The following is a 20790-nucleotide window of genomic DNA, read 5'->3' as shown; positions in this document are numbered from 1 at the left end:
AGCTAAACTTTTTGGTCTATATAGTAATTGTCGCCAACGTTGTCACACTCTAAAAAAATTTGGAGATCATGGTATGGAAAAGCTATAAGACTGCATCTTCTATGATTGGCTCAAGATGCTTTCAGATAATTGGATTGCAATGTGTGATGTGGATTAAAAAATAGTCTGGTGTTTTGGTTTTATGGATTTATCTTTGCACAACTATCTTGATTATCTCCCCCTTCCTGCAAGTTTAAGGAAGAGCCTTGCGAAATATTTTTTTAATGCAGAGATGTCAGCAGATGGCACTTTTAAGGCTTACATAAAAAATGAAGTTTAAAAAGCTTCTGCTTTTTAAAGTCAGCAGGGATAGGCTGTGAGCAGTTGTTCTTAAAGTGCTAACAGATATGAACGAGTGCAGCATCTCACAAGCTCCTCTGTCTGGTCTGTCACAGCAAGAGAATAATATTATTCCAACACTATGCAGGAGGTGTGTGTTTGGCTGTTATTTGTTTTGCACCCTGGGCTTGTGTGAAAACCATGAGATATTATTTTATTTACGTTGAGAGCATATGCACCAAGACAAATCCCTTGTGTGTCCAATCACACTTGGCCAATAAAAATTCTATTCTATTCTATATTATAGTGTAAGAAGACCAAATCCTGCCCTTAATAGCTGGTGGTTCCTTACTCTCCCTTCCACTCTTTCTCTGTTCGTCTTCTGTACAAATATCATGCTTTCTGATATGGTCTTAAATGTTGTGTGTCCCTGTAATGTTATATAAAGTTGTGTTATTCACAAATGCTGTGAGATATGAGGACTTTAATATTGCAGATTCAAAAGCTTCCCTTCTTCCCTCCTGTATCATTTATGCAAACAGAGGTCAAGTTCTCCTATTGTCACATACTGGAATGAAATGAGAAGATACTTCCAGATTTCCTAAATGATGACAGATCCCCAAAGCAGTTATGAAGTCAATTTAAAGAGAGTCTCTTCCTGTTACTTTGACATCCCTTTTATGGAATGTTTGCCTCAACTGGTCCTTGCCATGATACAGTCCTGTCATCGTCACAGAGCATGATAAATTTGAAACTTTATAGATGCTTAAAGCAAAATTCCTAGCATTGTTATAGTATTACTGATGAGCAGTAATCTTACAAGACAGCAAGATGGAATATTTAGTGAGATAAAACAGAACAAAAGATTGCTATCGGTCTGAGTAGCAACAGAGTGGTCAATGTCTGGAATGCATTATCTGACTCTATTACATCCTCAAGCCTCCATAACTTTAACCTTGAACTGTATATTGTGGATCTCACCCCGTTCCTAAGAGATCTGTAAGGGGTGTGCATAAGTGCACCAGTATGCCTACCATCCCTGCCCTACTGTCCCCATTTATTTGTACCCATTTCCTGTCCATGTTCATACTTATACATGTTATCTCGTACATGCTTGACAAACTATATAAATAAATAAAATAAATAAATTTTCTAAAAAACAAGAATGAAGAGATAGGTAGAACACCCGGCTTATTTGACAATACAAATTGCATCAAATAATAATAATAATAATAATAATAATAATAATAATAATAATAATAATAATAATAATAATAATAATAATAATTTATTAAATTTGTATGCCAAGTTCCATATCTGGGCTGAAAATATAGATGTCCACTAGATACGGAAAAAGAGGAAACATTTTCTATACCTCTATGGTGCATTTTAATGGTCATCCGAATTATTGCAGTGTACAGGTGAAACTCGAAAAATTAGAATATTGTGCAAAAGTTCATTTACAGTGATCCCTCGATTTTCGCGGTCTCGATTATCGCGAAATGCTATACCACGGTTTTTCAAAAAATATTAATTAAAAAATACTCCACGGTTTTTTTGCTATACCGGGGTTTTTTCCACCCGATGACGTCACTCTCTTCCTTCCTTTCTCATCTTTCTTTCTCTCTCTCTTTCTCTATCTTGCTTCTTCCTCTCTCACACTCTCTTCCTCCCTCTCTCATCTCTTTCTTTCCTTCTCTCTCTTTCTCTATCTCTCCCCCTCTTGCTCTCGAGTGGCGGGCGGCGGGCGGGGGGCGAGCAGCGGGCGGGCAGCAGCGAGGAGCCGAAGATCGGGATTTCCCCTTTGCGTGGGCGGCGGGGAAGACCCAGGGAAGGTTTCTTCAGCCGCCCAGCAGCTGATCTGCTCGGCAGCGCGGCAGCAGCAAGGAGCCGAAGATCGGGGTTTCCCCTTTGCGTGGGCGGCGGGGAAGACCCAGGGAAGGTTTCTTCGGCCACCCAGCAGCTGATCTGCTCGGCAGCTTCCGCACTTTCATCGCTCCCCGGCTCCACCATCTGCGCATGTGCGGCCATGGAAAAAGGGCGCGCATGCGCAGATGGTGTTTTTACTTCCGCACCACTATACTGTGGAAAATCGATTATCGCAGGAGATCTTGGAACGTAACCCCCGCGATAATCGAGAGATCACTGTATTTCAGTAATGCAAGTTAAAAGGTGAAATGTAATATATGAGAGAGACTCATTACATGCAAGGCAAGATAGTTCAAACTGTGTTTTGTCATCATTGTGATGATTATGGGTTACAGCTCATGAAAACCCACCATCTCAGCAAATTAGAATATTACATGCAATCAATAAAACAAGGATTGTACATAGAACAATATTGGACCTCTGAAAAGTATAAGCATGCATATGTACTCATTACTTGGCTTGGGCTCCTTTTGCAGCAATTACTGCCTCAATGTGTCCTGGCAGGGAAGCTGTCAGCCTGTGGCACTGCTGAGGTGTTATGGAAGACCAGGATGCTTCAATAGCGGCCTTCAGCAATTCTGCATTGTTTGGTCTCATGTCTCTCATCTTTCTCTTGGCAATGCCCCATAGATTCTCTATGGGGTTCAGGTCAGGTAGGTTTACTGGCCAATCAAGCACAGTAATCCCACAGCTATTGAACCAAGTTTTGGTGCTTTTGGCAGTGTGGGCAGATGCCACATCCTGCTGGAAAATTTAAGTCACCATCTCCATAAAGCTCTTATGCAGAATGAAGCATGAAGTGGACCAACAGTGGACCAACCTTTTGCATCTCATTTGGAAACCAAGGACCCAGAGTATGGAGGAAGAATGAAGAGGCACACACTGCAAGATGCTTGAAGTCCAGTGTGTTTTGATTTGGGGAGCTATGTCATCTGCTGGTGTTGGTCCACTGTGCTTCATTAAGTCCAGGGTCAACACAGCCGTCTATCAGGAGATTCTGGAGCACTTCCACAGCCGAGCTTTATGAGGATGCAAACTTCATTTTCCAGCAGGACATGGCACCTGCCCACACTGCCAAATCACCAAAACCTGGTTCAATGACCATCATGATCATCCCAATTATGACAAATCACAGCTTGAACTACCTTGCCTTGCATGTAATGAATCTTTCTCACATATTAGTTTCACTTTTTACGTTGAATTACTAAAATAAATGAACTTTTGCATGATATTCTAATTTTTTGAGTTTCACCTGTAAATGGACTCTCATACAGAATCACACGGCCGGATAACAAACTGGACCAGGATAAACAGTGCCCTATATGACCTGGATGTCTGGCTCTTTGCTTGCCTGCCTTGCTGCCATATGGAAAAGAGTTCCTTTGTAGGATCAGCCACTGGCTCCTGACAGAGACTGTCTGTGGCAAATCTTTGCACATGGAGCTTAAAAGGAAAGCCAGATAGTAAGGTCTACGCCAGTGATGGCGAACCTGTGGCACAGGTAGCACACAGGTAGCATGCAGGTAGCACACAGAGCCATATTTGCTGGTACGTGAGCTGTTGTCCTACCTCAGCTGCAATGTCCATGCATGTACTGATCAGCAGACTTTTGGCTCACACAGAGGCTCTGGGAGGGCGTTTTTGGCTTCCAGGGAGCCTCTGGGGGGATGGGGGAGGGCGTTTTTACTCTCTCCCGGCTCCAAGGAAGCCTTTAGAACTTGAGGAGGGCGAAATACAAGCTTACTGGGCTCACCAGAAGTTGGGAAACAGTCCGTTTCCGGCCTCCAAAGGCCTCCAGGGATGTGTGGGAAGCTGTTTTCGATTCCCAAGGCATTGAATTATACATGTGGGCACTCGCACATGCGTGATAGTGCATGCCCACACTTTTTTGGCACCCGAGGAAAAAAAAGGTTCGCCGTCACTGGTCTATGCCAAGAGGATACAGGTAGTCCTCACTTAACAACCATTCATTCAGTGATATTTCAATGTTACAGCAGGGCTGAACAAATGATACTTATGCCCGATCCTTAAGCTTTGCAGCACCCGTATGATCACACGAACGAAATTTAGGTGCTTGGCAGTGTACTTTACCACAGGGTTACATCATCAAAACAACCCCCCCCCCCCCATCTCTGTCCTTTTGGCTGCTCTGCACAATGATATTCCTTGGCAGCAGCAGTGGAGTGAAATAGATAACCAAGCCCTTTAGCAGTCTCAGTTGGTCACAACACCCACCATATATCTACTTCAGTCTCACTGCCATCAACTAGTACTGCCTCAGGCCCCACACCAACCACCCACAAAGCCCCAGCTACCTGCACTACTTCGTGCTCTAAGCCCTGCTAATGTTGCCTTGTTCCTCTACTACCAACCTGACCCTATGAAAAACAGCTGCTGGCTCTGCCGAGTCTTCTTCCTGAGGCTGCTCCAATGGTGGGTTCTAAATAATTTTACTGCCAGTTTGCACTTGTGTCCTTGCGTGTCACTTCTGCATATGCACAGAAGCATCCTGGGCGGGTGGCAGAACCCCCCGCTTCCGGAGCTACTAGTTCTAAGAACTGGTTCTAACTGTCACACTGAGTATTGACAGCCCCAGAGACATTCAGAGACTTTCAGAATTATTTAGTAATTAAATAGTTAATAGTGTGTGTGTTTTATTAGCTCCACCTATTATGATGTAAAATCCCGCCACATCATTCATGTATCACTTCCGTCCCCTCCAGATCCTCCATATTTGTATTGTTATATTCTCTGTTAGCTGCCATGATGTAAGATGTATCTTCACATGCCTCCTAAGGCATTCCTTATATTTTTTTACTTTTGTAATAAAAGAAACTTCATTTGAATGCAGATTCTCTCTTTTAATCCATCGACTCTCAGAAATGATTTATTATGGTCCACGCGGGCTGTAATTTATCTCTATTTCTGTCACCACCTGGGAGCAACCCACTGCTGGGCTGCTCATGCCATTGTCCAAATAGTGTGTGCCATTCTCACAAAGCTTTGAAAAGTCTTCAGAAAGCTTCTCAGGCCTTCTGAAGCATCACAACAATCCCGACCCTGCCATTCTCCAAATTACATGTGCCGTTCTCATGATCCTTTGGAAAACATTTTGAAAGTTTCTGAGTTGTTAAAGCAAAAAATGAAAAGCAAAACAACCACCACCACCACCCCATTTATGTTTTTGCTGGTTTATATTTCTCTGTTATTTCGAATGCAGACTCAAACCCTCTTTTTGATCTACGCTCGTTAGCAAAGCTGCTATCTAACAAGACAGATGCATCTCAAAACAAAATCTCCTTTTCCATCCCCATGCAATTAAAAGAGACAAAAAAATGTTGCACATATCTTTGAAGCCCAATTTTGTTCATTTGGCTTTTTGACTTGTTAATTAAGAGATTAAAAGGGGAAAAAAACCCTACCCAGCGACGATTATCCAGATTTGCCTTTTTGTCTTCTGACTTCCTTTTCACCATCTAAACAGGCTGAAGACCTGAGGGAACTGAGAGAAGAAATGGAGAAACCTATGCATAAAGTAGACAACTAAAAATATAAATATTCAATTGTAGATCTCCTTTTTGAGTCCTGGGAACATCCCTTGGCTCCATTAAATAATGAGTTTTTTAGTGTTACAGGTGTTTAGTGTTTGCTGTATTATCAAAGCATTCCTCTTTAAATGATCCTATCGCTTACCGCGCAACGCTTTCCGTGCTCTACATGGGGCTACCCCTGAAGAGTGCTCGGAGACTACAGTGGGTCCAGAATGCACGAGCTGTTGCGGGTGTGCCCAGATACACCCACACTACTGCAATTCTTCGCGAACTGCACTGGCTTCCTATCGGTCTCCAGTCACAATTCAAGGTGTTGGTTATTACATGGCTCAGGGTCAGAGTATCTTTGAGACGACTTCTACCGCATAGCTCCCAGTGACCAGTAAGATCCTACAGGATTGGTCTTCTTTGGGTCCCATCAGCTAAACAATGTTTGCGGGAGGGTCCATGGGGTAGAGCCTTCTCTGTGGTTGCCCCGGCTTTGTGGAATCAACCACCTCCCGAGATCCAAATTACCCCCACCTTATTGGCCTTCTGGAAAGTAATAAAGATCTGGCTTTTCCAACAGGCCTGGGGACATTAACTTCGGGGGGAAGACTAGTGAAGTCGGCCCACAAGGGTATGGATGGCTGCAATTATTATAAATTGAAATGTTTTTATACTGATTCATGTTGCCAGTCATTGGAGAGCCGGTCGTGAAGGCAGTGCAAGGCTCTACTCACTAGGCCCGGATGCCACCATTTGGGTTCTTTTACCCTCTGCACATGCACAAAGCATTCGGTACATGTGCAGAGGGTAAAAGAACCCAAATGGTGGCATCCGGGCAAGTGGGTGGATCCTTGCACTGTCTTTGCAACCGGCTCTCTGATGATTGACAGGCATGAGTGAACCGGGAGCATTTCACTTCTGCTTAATGGGCAATTTGCATTGTCTTTTCCCGATGAATGCTGGCTCCTGAGAGTTGCTTATAACCACCTCCTCTGAACAAATCCAGTTAACAGATACTGCTGAGGGACAATTAACTGTTGGTGAAGTCACACAATATGACACTGGTTGTTCAGAAAGAACTGTAATCATTGGACCCCAGTGAAATTAATGGGGATGTGGGTCCAAATGAATTCCTCCTAGAACTAGGCTGCTGTCTTTGTATAGGAAAGAAGAAAACAGCACTGGAAGCTGTCCTGGAAACGTTGGTACATTTCTGTTCTTGAACTATTCAGAGGGAACGGGCCATTTTTTTCTTAGCAGCAAGCTTCTCCTCTAAGGTAATAAGTTAATGGTGCTAAAGAAATGCATCATGTCTTCCTGAGGGAACAAGGGAAAGTGTTGTAGTGTGCTTTGTGTTAGCTAACAAAAGCAGTCACAGCTTCTTTGTGATCAGGGAGATGCAAAATTGTGGAGAGAAAAATAGGGAAGAATATGCAACCAGACAAATCAATTGGTGGTGAGAAGAATGCTGAAGATTCTAGAATGAGATTTCCCTTGACATTAAACTTTAAGGGTGAAGGTTTGTTCTCCAAACTTCTGGGTCGATTTCCAACCATTTCATTGCCAGGTTTGGTAACATCTTCAGTGGAATTTTAGGGGGTGTCATCTTTCTCTGTTTTATAAGGGATTCATGTGGTCAGTAGGTCTTGTGATGGGTCTTTCGATGGGTCAGGTGTGAGTCATCAGTGAGTCTTGTGATGGGTCTTGTGATTACAGCAAGTCAGGGTAACGAGGAGGTGAACTGATGAGGGAATTGCGTGGGTTGGTTGAGAGTCGTTGTTGTCTCTGGTTGGCTATGCGGTTGATTTGGATTTTGAGCGGTTCATAGGCAGGTTGTAGGAAGGTCAATGTGTCTGTTGATGGAATTGCTTGGGGAGTGCCAGGCTTCAATGAACTGATGGAGGGAACAAGGAGAAGGATTTTTGTGTTGCTCCAGTGAAACTGGTGCCAGTTGGTGTCAGTGTGGGTAGAGATTAAGGATTTGGGATCGTGACATTTGACCGCCAGCCAGTGATTGTGGATCCTGGTTTTTAATTGTCATGTTGTTTGTCCCAACTGGATTAAAACTGTTAATCTTTAATTATATTTGTATTTATTAGATTTGTATGCCGCCCCTCTCCGAAGACTCGGGGCGGCTACCAACAATATAAAAAGACAATGTAAACAAATCTAATATTAAAAAAACTATCTAAAAAAACCCCAATTTAAAGAACCACTCATACATACAAGCATACCATGTATAAATTCTATAAGCCTAGGGGGAAAGGAAATTTCAATTCCCCCATGCCTGACGACAGAGGTGGGTTTCAAGAAGCTTGCGAAAGGCAAGGAGGGTGGGGGCAACTCTGATATCTGGGGGGAGCTGGTTCCAGAGGGTCGGGGCCCCCACAGAGAAGGCTCTTCTCCTGGGTCCCGCCAAACGGCATTACTTAGTCGACGGGACCTGGAGAAGGCCAACTCTGTGGGACCTAACCGGTCGCTGGGATTTGTGTGGCAGAAGGCAGTCCCGGAGGTATTCTGGTCTTTAATTATATACTAATTTCACCTTTCTAAGGGCTACCTGTTTTACCTTACAGATAGTTCTCAACTTAAATGTCTGCTTGACATTACAACAAACTTCCCAAGATCTTCTTATGACCCATTTTCAAAGTTACAATAGCTGCAACAATCGTTGCTGTTGTTGCAACAATAGCTGCAAGCAGCACCACCACCACTCCACTGGTCATCATGATATCAAATTTTAGACACTTATGAACTTGCTCACGTTTACAACCATTTGCAGGGTCCCAAAGTCGTGCGATTGTGATTTGTGATATTTTTGCCACTTTCTGGCATTTTCTGATAAAGGACTGTCCATTGGGGAAAATGGATTTGCTTAACAGCATTTTCCTTTAAATGAGCACCATGTTTGCTTAACAACCACCACACAAACAAAATTTTAAAAAATTCTGTCCAGTCACAGAATACCCCAACACATGATTAGAATGATTTACAGTCATAATTCTGGGCTCAATTTCAGTTGTAAGTTGAGAACTGAAAGCTCTCACTCTTTTTCAACCTACCTCACCGGATTATTATTGTGGGGAAAATAAGAGGAGGAAGATGTGTTGGATATGTTCTCTACCTTGAGTTATTTGTAACAACAATAATAAAAATACTTGTATATGCTTTTATTTATTTATTTATTTTATTTATTTATTTATTAGATTTGTATGCCTCCCCTCTCCGCAGACTCGGGGCGGCTCACAACAATAACAATAACAACATAGGAACAAATCTAATAATTTAATAAACACTAAAAAACCCATTATTAAAAGCAAACAAACACACAAACATTCCATGTATAAACTGTATAGGCCCGGGGGAGATGTGTCAGTTCCCCCATGCCTGACGGCAGAGATGGGTCTTAAGAATTTTACGAAAGGCAAGGAGGGTGGGGGCAATTCTAATCTCTGGGGGGAGCTGGTTCCAGAGGGTCGGGGCCACCACAGAGAAGGCTCTTCTCCTGGGTCCCGCCAAATGACATTGTTTAGTCGACGGGACCCGGAGAAGGCCAACTCTGTGGGACCTAACCGGTCGCTGGGATTCGTGTGGCAGAAGGCGGTCCCGGAGGTATTCTGGTCCGATGCCATGAAGGGCTTTATAGGTCATAACCAACGCTTTGAATTGTGCCCGGAAATTGATCAGCAACCAATGCAGACTGCGGAGTGTTGGTGTAACATGGGCATATCTTGGGAAGCCCATGATTGCTCTTGCAGCTGCATTCTGCACGATCTGAAGTTTCCGAACACTTTTCAAAGGTAGCCCCATGTAGAGAGCATTACAGTAGTCGAACCTCAAGGTGATGAGGGCATGAGTGACTTTGAGCAGTGAGTCCCTGTCCAGATAGGGCCGCAACTGGTGCACCAGGCGAACCTGGGCAAATGCCCCCCGCGCCACAGCTGAAAGATGTTTCTCTAATGTGAGCTGTGGATCGAGGAGGATGCCCAAGTTGCGGACCCTCTCCGAGGGGGTCAATAATCCCCCCCAGGGTTATGGACAGAGAGATGGAATTGTCCCTGGGAGGCAGAACCCACAGCCACTCTGTCTTATCCGGGTTTGGTTTCATAACTGTGCATTGGCTACTTCTTTATTATACTGTATAATCATTTTCATTCTATCTGGAGTCACCAGTTATAGGCTCTTTAGGACTTATCCAGGATCTCAGCAGTTGCATGAAAGAATGTATAGAAGGTAGGTGTGTAAGGGAGGAGGGGGTGTAAAATTATGTAAAACCCCATAGGTAGGAAAATGACATAATGTAATATCCTTATCCCTCTGTCCATGAAGGGCTGCTCTTCTGACCTGCTACCGGAGCTCCCTTGGAAGCTGTCGTGGTTGTGCGCACGCCCATCGGTTGCACATGCACCCATTGGCATGAGATTTGACTTCTGCCCATGCACAGTAAGCCAAGTCTGAGAGAGCGAGATTTTGGCTACTTTCGCCTATATTTTTGCTTCCGCGCAAAATATATAAAAATATTTATATTTATTTATTTATTGTTAGAGTTGGAAGGGACCATGCGGGTCATCAAGTCCAACCCCCTGCCTAAGCAGGAACCCTATAGCATCCTAGCCAAACAGCAGTCCAATTTCCTCTTTAAAATGTCCAGAGTATTGGAGTTCACAACGTCCGCTGGTAGGTTGTTCCACTGGTTGATCGTTCTGACCATCAGGAAGTTCTTCCTTATTTCCAGGTTGAATCTCTCCTTGGTCAGCTTCCAGCTGTTGTTCCTCATCCGGCCCTCCGGTGCCCTGGAGAATAAAGTAATCTCCTCCTCTCTGTGGCAACCCCTCGTATACCTGTAGACTGCTATCATGTCTGCTCTGGCCCTCCTTTTCTCTAGGCTATCCATGCCCAATTCCCGCAGTCTTTCTTCGTAAGTCTTGGTTTCTAGACCCCTGATCATTTTGGTTGCTCTTTTCTGCACCTTCTCCAGAGTTTCAATGTCTTTTTTGAAGTGTGGTGACCAGAACTGAACACAGTACTCCAGGTGTGGTCTGACCAGGGCGTAGTAGAGTGGTATTAAGACTTCCCTGGCCTTGGAGTGTATTCTCCTGTTGATGCAGCTTAGGATTGTATTGGCTTTTTTGGCTGCTCATGCTTAGTTGATTATCCACCAAGACTCCGAGATCTCTTTCGCCATCGCTACTGCTGAGAGGGGTTTCTCCAAGGCTGTATGTGTGTCCAGGTTTTTTTTTTACCTAGGTGAAGGACTTTGCTCTTGTCGATGTTGAACATCATTTTGTTGGTGTGGGCCCACTGTGTTAGTCTGTCCAGGTCTTTCTGTAATTTGAGCCTGTCTTTTGGTGACTTAGATCAGGATAGGAAGATGCCACTTTTCCAGGATCCATCTGGAAAATAGATCATAGAAAACTAGGGAGAGGTTGTTTACCCATGCCAAACCAAGGAATGTGGATTGTACACAATGATTTATGTCTTGATTATGCGGTTTGTTCAGTATTTCACAACTTGTAAATACCTTAGATGTTTTCATGGTTTATTCCGTTCTACTGTTGTGGTTGGCTCTGGGTCAGCTCCTGCTCCAAGGACTGTGGGGGTTGATATGGGAGAATTCTCACATTATCAGAGGCCAGGTTTACTGCCAACAGCTTCCAACAGTGAAGCGTCTGTGTCAGGGGAAGCTTCTAGTGAAGTAGGATCAACGGAGGAGGTAATTACAGGCAGCCCAGTCGCTAATTACCCCATTAGTGAACCATCACCATCAACATCAGTATCATCGTTAGGTTCAGAAGAGGAGACATTCATAGATGTTTGCAGATGCAGGTTGATGTCAAGGAAGGAACAACTGCGCAAGTATTACAGGAAATAAGGAAGAACACCTGTGGCTGGGGCAATTAGGCTAATGGGGCTGCTGATAAATTGCCAGCGTTGTTGCCTCTTGGCGTGGGAGTTTATCCGTTTGGAGAGAGAGAGAGAACTGTGTTTTATGTCTAGATTGTACAAGGACTCTTTGAACTGTTTCAGGATTTTACAGGACTCTTGGACTAATTCACAGTTAAGTTTAAGCGTGAGGACTCTTGAAGGGGGGTGGCTGTCTGTGACATCTTCACAGCTGCTTTTTATCTGCTTTGCTTTTGTTTTATGTTTTTCACAGCATTCAAGGCTTGTTGTGTGTGGGAGAGCACTTTGGCTGATTAAAAGTGGGTTTTGGACAGTATTTTCCTTTTCATAAACCAACTTTGTTTACTTTATAAACGTGTGTGTTTGAATTTCTCCTTTGGACTTAATTGGGGGCTTGTAACGTGAAGCCCAGCATAACATCTACCCTGTCCTGCAAGGAACTGTTGTGGTAAGTTAGAAAATGAAACTGCTAGTGAGTAGGTAAATGTGCTCGTACAATTGGGTTTTTAATGTTAAGGACCAGGAGTTGAAATTTTGTCTTCCCCTAGAGGGTTATTTCCATAGTTAGTGCCTCTAGAATTAGTGCCTGTAAGAATTTTGAGGCTAGGCCAAACTAGTCTTAATGTAATAAACCACCACAGATCTCACTGTATTTTCACTCTCTGTTTTAAATGAGGCATTTTCTAGATGTATTAAAGAGCAATAATACATGACTACACGAGTACATCCTTTTAAGCTTCTTTTGGCAGCAGTACCAAAACACCCACTTCTTCTTTTTTTTTTTTTCTATTGAGATACCTTCCTGGGATTTCATGATGGTCTTGAGGCTAGCCCAGGCTATCTGAATGCTGGGAAAAATAACTCTTTCTCACTTTCTTTTTCTAGAAGCTCCTCATTGTTATCAATGGCTTGGAACCTGGAGAAGGATTGCAGGAACTGTTAAGCAAACATCAACTTAGCTATGGAAAGGAGAAGGGGTGAAAAAGATACCGTCCCTTTGATTTTCTTCGGTATGAGGATAAGTAGACGAAAACTCTGCCAGGCTTTCAAGATTCTCTTATTATACCCTACAACAATACAGTTGTAGTACGTGTTACAGTTTCCTGACCTGACATACCTTGAAAATCTGTCAGGGGCCTCAAAGAAGGGACGGTTTTATTTAGAACAGGCTTTATTCAAAGGATATCCTTTCATCAGCCCAACGTGTTTGCTTTAAAAATGATCACATGCCAATGGATTGCCTGGTATGTTGAAACTCCTTGTGCTTGGATCTCCACACTTCCCTTCTGAATATGATTGTGGCCCATAAATGATTTTCCTTTGCCCCTAGAAAATGTGTTGTTATCTCTTTCTGGCAATTATTTTCATAGAAATAGAGATATTATCTGGATGTATCCCAAGAGGAAGCTAGCTGGTTGGCTTGGAAACTCAAAGGAAATAAAGCAAAGCCCTTTGTTGATGGGATCCAGGTTACAAAAGAGCAAACAGAAAGTTAAAATGAGACAACAGCAGGAAGCCAGGCCATGGCTAATATTAGATCCAATAGTTCTACATACGTTTCTTTACAGGATGCTTGGCCACACAATCCTGGCAAGCAAAATGATTTAAAAATTGTGGGTGCGTATGCGTGCTTGCGCTTGCAACAGTTCTGCATATGTGTAGAAGTGTCCTGGGCAGGTGGGTGAAGGCCCCCCCCCACTGGTGCTACTGGTTTTCAAAACTGGGCTGAACTGGTGTGGGTGTGGGTGACGGGAATTATTGTCTACAGAGTTGAACATCATCATCATCAACATTATTATTATTATTATTATTATTATTATTATTATTATTATTATTATTATTTATTAGATTGTATGCTTCCCCTTTCCGTAGACTCGGGGTGGCTCACAACACAATAAAACAGTTCATGACAAATCTAATAATTTACAATTTAAAATATTAAAAAACCCCATTATTTAAGCAAACATACATACAAGCATACCATACATAAATTGAATTGAATAGGTCCGGGGGAGATGTCTCAGTTCCCCCATGCCTGACAACAAAGGTGGGTTTTAAGGAGTTTACGAAAGGCAAGGAGGGTAGGGGCAGTTCTAATCTCTGGGGGGAGGTGGTTCCAGAGAGTCGGGGCCGCCACAGAGAAGGCTCTTTCCCTGGGGCCCGCCAACCGACATTGTTTAGTTGACGGGACCCGGAGAAGGCCCACACTGTGGGACCTAATCGGTCGCTGGAATTTCATCATATGCAAATGATGGTCTTTTTTGTGCTAGCTCACTGCCTCACTCACAGAATTTATTTATTTATTTATTTATTTATTATTTAGATTTGTATGCCGCCCCTCTCCGAAGACTCGGGGCGGCTCACAACAAGATAGAACAAATCATAAATAATCAGAAAACTTTAAAATTTATACAAGATTTAAAAGAACCCCATATACTAACAGACGCACACACAAACATACCATGCATAAATTAAACATGCCCGGGGGAGGTGTTTCAATTCCCCCATGCCTGACGGCAGAGGTGGGTTTTAAGGAGTTTACGGAAGGCAGGGAGAGTAGGGGAAGTTCTAATCTCTGGGGGGAGTTGGTTCCAGAGAGTCGGTGCCGCCACAGAGAAGGCTCTTCCCCTGGGGCCCGCCAACCGACATTGTTTAGTTGACGGGACCCGGAGAAGGCCCACTCTGTGGGACCTAATTGGTCGCTGGGATTCGTGCGGCAGGAGGCGGTCTCGGAGATATTCTGGTCCAGTGCCATGAAGGGCTTTAAAGGTCATAACCAACACTTTGAATTGTGACCGGAAATTGATTGGCAGCCAATGCAGACTGCAGAGTGATGGTGAAACATGGGCATACCTAGGTAAGCCCATGACTGCTCTCGCAGCTGCATTCTGCACGATCTGAAGTTTCCGAACACTTTTCAAAGGTAGCCCCATGTAGAGAGCATTACAGTAGTCGAACCTCGAGGTGATGAGGGCATGAGTGACTGTGAGCAATGAGTCCCGGTCCAGATAGGGCCGCAACTGGTGCACCAGGCGAACCTGGGCAAACGCCCCCCTCGCCACAGCTGAAAGATGGTTCTCTAATGTGAGCTGTGGATCGAGGAGGATGCCCAAGTTGTGGACCCTCTCCGAGGGGGTCAATAATTCCCCCCCCAGGGTAATGGACGGACAGATGGAATTGTCCTTGGGAGGCAAAACCCACAGCCACTCCGTCTTATCCGGGTTGAGTTTGAGTCTGTTGACACCCATCCAGGCCCCAACAGCCTCCAGGCACCGGCACATCACTTCCACTGCTTCGTTGACTGGGCATGGGGTGGAGATGTAAAGCTGGGTATCATCAGCGTACTTATGATACCTCACCCCATGTCCTTGGATGATCTCACCTGGCGGTTTCATGTAGATATTAAATAGCAGGGGGGAGAGGACCGACCCCTGAGGCACCCCACAAGGGAGAGACCTCAGAGCCGACCTCTGACCCCCCACTAACACCGACTGCGACCGGCCAGAGAGGTAGGAGGAGAACCACTGAAGAACAGTGCCTCCCACCCCCAACCCCTCCAGCCCGTGCAGAAGGATACCATGGTCGATGGTATCGAAAGCCGCTGAGAGGTCAAGGAGCACCAGGACAGAGGATAAACCCCTGTCCCGGGCCCGCCAGAGATCATCCATCAACGCGACCAAAGCAGTTTCCGTGCTGTAACCGGGCCTGAAACCCGACTGCTGGGGACCTAGATAATCGGCTTCTTCCAAGGACAGTTGGAGCTGGAGTGCCACCACCTTCTCAACAACCTTCCCCATAAAGGGAAGGTTGGAGACTGGACGATAGTTATTAAGTACGGCTGGGTCCAGGGAAGGCTTCTTGAGGAGGGGGCGCACGAGCGCTTCTTTATAGAGTGTGGGAAAAACTCCCCTCCCCAAGGAAGCATTGGTAATCTCCTGGACCCAGCTCCGTGTCACCTCCCTGCTGGCCGAAACCAACCAGGAGGGACACGGATCCAGTAAACAGGTGGCAGAACTCATAGCTCCAATGGCCTTGTCCACTTCATCAGGTGTCACCAGATCAAACTCTTCCCAGACAGGTGGACAAGTACGTGCCTCAGTCACCTCGACTGACTCGTTGTCAGTCGACTCTGTTTTCCAATTGGAGTTGAGATCAGCCCGGATCTGAGTGACTTTATCAGCGAAAAACGTGTTAAAATCCTCGGCACTGCTCTGTAAGGGCTCCCCAACTCCCCCCTGGTTAAGAAGGGAGCGGGTCACCCTAAACAGAGCGGCCAGGCGGAATTCCGCTGATGCAATCAAGGCGGCATGGTACGCGCATCTTGCCGCCTTGAGCGCCACTTTGTAAGTCTTAATAAAAGCTCTTACAAGTGTTCGATCAGATTCAGACCTACTCTTCCTCTATCACTTCTCTAGACGTCTCTTTTGGCGTTTCAACTCCCGGAGCTCCTCATTGAGCCTGGAGCTCTACGGGGTCTAGCGCCACGGAGAGGTCGCAAAGTCGCAATCCGGTCAAGAGCCTCTGCTGCAGCCTTGTTCCAGGCCTCCGCAAGAGACTCTGCCAAACTGTGGACGAGTGCCTCTGGAATAACCCCAAGCGCCGTCTGAAAGCCCTCTGGGTCCATTAGGCGTCTGGGGCAGAACATCTTAATTGGTTCCGCCTCACTGCGGGGAAGGATTGGAGCCAGGAAGTCAAGCCGTAGTAGGAAATGGTCTGACCATGACAAAGGCAATGCTTCTAAGCCCCTTAGTCTCAGACCATTACTCAATTGCTCGGAAAGGAATACCATGTCAGGTGCGTGCCCTCCCTCGTGAGTCGGACCCTGTACTACTTGAGTCAGGTCCATGGCTGTCATGGTGGCCATGAACTCCTGTGCCAACCCAGAGGTTTTGCCGAGTGACGGCAGGTTGAAGTCCACCGCCAACCCGGCTACCTCCTTGAGTAGCACAGGCAGGGCTTTTGACACGCAGCTGGGAGGCAGGTATGTGAGAAATAAACCCACCTGAACCCCTAAGTCCAACTTCATCAAGAGAGACTCGCAACCCGCAATTTCTGGAGCAATGAGTCTACGTAGGCAAAGGCTCTCCCTGGGGTCGAGGTTGATGCCATATCTGAAACCCGGCTGGGCAGGTTTCAGAGAGGGGAACACCTCCCTCTGGGCCCAGCCAGGTTTCAGATATGGCATCAACCTCGACCCCAGGGAAGGGGGGGAGGAGTGGCTATTATAGCCAGGGAGAGCCTTTGCCTACGTAGACTCATTGCTCCGGAAATGTTGTTAGAGGTAATGTCTTCAATTTGTAATTGCCCTTTATGTTCCCAAAAATGCTTTTCGGAGAAAGTAATTCAAAGAAGTGATTGTCAGTATCTTGGGAGTTGCTGCCCAAAGCATACTCTTTCCTGCAAATTCTGTTACAATCTTCTCACATAGCTCAAGAAAAAGAACAAGCTCAGATATTGGCTGCTTTCACTCACCTTGGTTTTCTGTATGTATCTCCTCACTGTGTATATGGATATGCCACCTACTCACAAATTATTCTGGGAGATTCATAAAAAATATAAACGATCGAACCAGGCAGCAGTATGATAAAATACTAGAACTCTAAACTGCAATTGGTTGAATAATATAAAATGTTTGAGATCACACATCAACTAAGTCAAAACAACAAATCATATTCTGAATATTAGTGTGATATACGAAGCAGCTGTAACTTTATTCTAATTATCATATTAATCAATGTCATAAAATGAGAAAAGCAGAATCTGACAGTTTATAGATGGAGACCAGCCTTCTGCTTTGCTATTTCTGTTCTTGTCTGAACAATAGTAACCAACCCGTGATATCACCCCTTTTATCCAGAAATATAGAATGTGAATGCCTTTGCTTTTGTAGAGAGAAGAGTAAGTTATTCAAAATTCTTAGACATTTATCCAAAGAACTCCTGATGTGTCTGCACTCAAATTCCTTTGCTCAAATATAATCCATCCTAATGGCACCCTGGTAGCACCAGAAGAGAGTAACAGAGATTATATATGATCAACAACACTGTGTGATGCCATTTCAAGTTAGCTTTGTATACATGACAGGATCCAAAGCATTTCCTGCTCTATTGGTTTTTAGTGATAAAAATTATACTTTATTATGATGGTGATTTGCCAAAGGCCAACACACACACGGTTGCGTTTTGATTCAAACACAGCTATTGATCCATCTTAGCCTATTGGATAAGATAATTTTTCTCCAACTTGGGAAAAGCAGCGTTTGTTGCTTACTATGCTTTACTATATTACTGGAAATCGAGAACACGGTTAAAATATAAATCATGCACTGAAGTAGGCTGTTTACTTATTTTCCTTCCCAAGAGGCTGGTGGCATGTTTATATGTTAAGTGTTTATTGATTTTGGTATATTGAAATCAAATGCTGAAACAATGTTTCATGCCATCTAACATGCCATCTCTCTGATTCTGCCAAAGTTCAGAGTTACTTTTAAATTAAATATACAGTACATGATAGCCCTGGAAGGTAATTTGTGGTCTCATGGATTTTTGTTCTTCCAAATATCCATAGTTCTTGCCATCATGGGCCAGGAGAAACTGATGATAACAACTGCAGTCCCCAAACATCTGATGATGTTTGATAGCAATTGCGTTCTCTTTGCAGATGATGTCAAACTATTTAATACCACCGACAATGCTGCTACCCTTCAAAAAGACCTTGAGCACATAGCAGAATGGTCTAAAACCTGGCAACTTCAAATCTCCACCACTAAATGCTCTGTCTTACACATTGGTAAAAAGAATCAGAATACTAAATATAAATTTGGGGGAATTGAACTTATTGATAACCCTCAATCTGTCAAAGACCTTGGAGTACTCATATCAAATGACCTAAGTCCTAGAGCCCACTGCCACAACGTTGCCAAAAAGGCTTTAAGAGTTGTTAACCTAATTCTTCGCAGCTTCTTCTCTGGTAATTTAGAACTGCTAACAAGAGCTTACAAAACATTTGTCAGACCAATCCTAGAATACAGCTCGCCTGTATGGAACCCACATTGCATATCTGACATCAACACAATTGAGAGAGTCCAGAAATATTTCACAAGAAGAGTCCTTCATTCCTCTTCTCACAACAAAATACCTTACTCCGCCAGACTTGAAATTCTTGGTTTAGACAACTTACAACTCCGTTGTCTAGGTTCCAACTTAATTATACAGTGTTCCCTCGATTTTCGCGGGTTCGAACTTCGCGAAAAGTCTATACCACGGTTTTTCAAAAATATTAATTAAAAAATACTTCGCGGTTTCCCCCCCTATACCATGGTTTTTCCTGCCCGATGATGTCATATATCATCACCAAACTTTCAACCACATTTAATAAATATTTTTTTAAAATAAATTTTAATAAAGAAACATGGTGAGTAATAATCTAAATGGTTGCTAAGGGAATGGGAAATTGCAATTTAGGGGTTTAAAGTGTTAAGGGAAGGCTTGTGTTACTGTTCATAGCCAAAAATAGTGTATTTATTTCCGCATCTCTACTTCGCGGAAATTCAACTTTCGCGGGCGGTCTCGGAATGCATCCCCCACGAAAATCGAGGGAACACTGTAGTTCATAAAATCATATACCAAAATGTCCTACCTGTTAACAACTATTTCACCTTTAACCGCAACAACACACGAGCACGAAATCAATTTAAACTAAATGTCAACCGCTCCAAACTTGACTGCAAAAAATACGACTTCAGCAACAGAGTAATCAACACCTGGAATGCACTACCTGATTCTGTGGTTTCTACTCCTAACCCCAAAACCTTTAACCTTAGACTATCTACAATTGACCTCTCCCCCTTTCTAAGAGGTCTGTAAGGGGCGTGCATAAACGCACCACTCTGCCTACCGTCCCTGTCCTATTGTCTTCTTTTATTACTTTTTTCATTACTTACCTAATGTTTTATTTGTACAAATTATCACCCTATAATTGTTTGACAAAATAAAAATAAAAAAAAAAAATGATCCAGGAGTTTCATGTTCCAAGGCTGTCATGTATATTTAATTTAAAAGTAGCTCTGAATGTTGGCAGAAGCAGAAAGATGGGATGTTAAATAACTTATGTAATAAGTCAGCAAGCAAAATCATCCTCCTGCAGGGTCATACAATAGTAAGGTGGGCTTTTCAGTTCCAAGTGATGGCTCCAAGGAAATTTCGAAGGACTCCTGTTCTCATGGCTAAATGAGAGACAAAGGCTCTTCTCCAGATCAAAACCTGCTCCCCCAAAATTATTCCAGTTTATTTTAAAATATCCGAATCCTGCCACCTCTTTTGTTTGTTCTTATGTTGGTTGCAAAGTCCTTGATCTCTTTTTAATGGGATATATTTTTGAAAGAAAATTAATTAAACAAGAAGAATTCTCGCCTCCCCTCATTCCACTCCAGGGGTGTCAGTAGATGTAGCCCTCTTCTTGCAAGAGAGAAAGCTGAAGCTGCTCTACACTCAAATTTCCAAATAACACAACAACAAGCTGTTTTCATCCAGCAGTTCGGCATTGGCTGCACGATGAGTAAAGGGGGTCAGGTTGGAGAGCCAATTCAGATTCCAGAAGCAGGGCCTCCAAGTTGGGTTTAAAATCCAGTTTCTCTCCATGCTGCTTCTCAGAAAACAAGTCCTTCATTGCTGCTCACCTGTAAATAGGGGGCTCAAGCAAAACAAACTATCAAAATAAAAACCTTGGTTGTTATTCCTATAAGGCAAGCGTGAGATTAAAAGCTTTTGTAAAAATAGCCCAGTGTGCTGCTAACAATTGTTGGCTGGCAGCACAAGGCCGCCTCTCTCATAGGCTGGAGTTTTGCAAGTAACAGTCACAATTATTCCATAGCAAATAGTATCCTTCTATAATGCTTCCCCCCCCCCACACACAAATCTTCAACAGGTCTTGAGTTGCTTTAAGAATATGCAAGAACATGCTGCATTAAGAAACATATACAAGGTTAAAAAAGGGAACCCATTTGCAAGTTTGTACCTGCGGCATTTACACTGAATAGCATAGCATAGAATAGGATAGGAGAGGGATAGGGATAGGGGTAGGGGTAGGGGTAGGGTAGGGG

Source organism: Erythrolamprus reginae, chromosome 2 (genome assembly GCF_031021105.1).
Source record: "Erythrolamprus reginae isolate rEryReg1 chromosome 2, rEryReg1.hap1, whole genome shotgun sequence".
Taxonomy (NCBI): domain Eukaryota; kingdom Metazoa; phylum Chordata; class Lepidosauria; order Squamata; family Dipsadidae; genus Erythrolamprus; species Erythrolamprus reginae.
The sequence above is the reverse complement of the archived record's forward strand: the minus strand, read 5'-3'. Positions refer to the sequence as shown.